The 1,007-nt window shown below is 49.3% G+C and overlaps 1 non-coding gene across 1 annotated transcript; it reads right to left on the reverse strand.

Annotated features, from left to right (window-relative positions):
* Positions 1–456: 456 nt before the first annotated feature.
* Positions 457–580, reverse strand: LOC147438456 (U5 spliceosomal RNA). Its single transcript, XR_015184690.1, has one exon. It is a non-coding gene; the product is annotated as a U5 spliceosomal RNA (small nuclear RNA).
* Between the last annotated feature and the right edge of the window lie 427 nt (positions 581–1,007).

The raw sequence follows: 1,007 nt of genomic DNA on the forward strand, positions 1-1,007 counted from the left end.
TGTTGCAAGGATTTGGGAAGAGCTTTTTGCATCCATTTCCAGGTCATGGAAGTCACCATGCTTTTGGGGTAATTTAGTCATGAGAGCCTTGGCCCTCCTCATTAGGTCTCGCCATGTTGGAGTACCATATTCTGGAGTTGATCATCAAGGGCTTTCTCTCTTCATACTACAACTCAGTAAAGTGGATTGAAGTCAGCGAGGCACAACACAGTAGTGACAATATAAGCGGGGACCCCTCCCTCATTGGGCGATCAGGAAGGGGTACCTGTGGCCAAGGTGAGCTTGAGCTTGAGCTTCACACATTTTCGGAATGACGAGCAGAAGCATTGACAGCGGGAGGAGCGCATCGCAAGCGTGACCTGGAGTAGCCTCCAAAGTCGTGTGTGTGGCCCCCATGTCGTTACCCTGTTGCTGCTGCGCAGCAAGATGCTTGCTTTATTGCCTGATTGAGAGGGGCCTCCTCGCAGAGAAGGAAGCCCTTGCCAAAAATTTCTAGTATGGTGCTTCAACTGGGCAGAGCACATGGTATTCTTTAATAAAAGGCGAAAGAATAGTTCGCTTTGTGCTCAACCCGCACCTTGCAGGCTTTGGTCGGAGGCCTCAAGAGAAGTCGCCCTTGCATCTTGCGCCCCCGCATGTGGGATCTAATGCTCCTCTTTTCTCTACTAATGTGCTTTGCTATGTGCCCCTTGCCCATGGTCTATTGCATAGGGATGGCATTTCTTCAGCGCTCTTTTTTTCTTATCCTGGAAATTCTACCACTCACTTTTGAACATGAGCAACCCTCAGTTTGCCTCTCTTTTCCACGTAGCACATCCATCGAATGCAAAGGCCTTACTGCCAAAATGTGCTTTGGCCAAGAGCAAATAGCAAAGCACGAGCCATCCATTTTATTTTCGACCTTTTTGTGTCCTAACCATTCCTTGAGCTATCCAAAGTGCGCTCTGGGTAGAGACAACATCCGAGGATACGCCTCTTCCCACCCTTCCGTGCTTCTCTCTCCTCTA

The sequence above is a fragment of the Adiantum capillus-veneris genome, chromosome 16 (genome assembly GCF_014529385.1).
Source record: "Adiantum capillus-veneris isolate H3 chromosome 16, ASM1452938v2, whole genome shotgun sequence".
Taxonomy (NCBI): Eukaryota; Viridiplantae; Streptophyta; class Polypodiopsida; order Polypodiales; family Pteridaceae; genus Adiantum; species Adiantum capillus-veneris.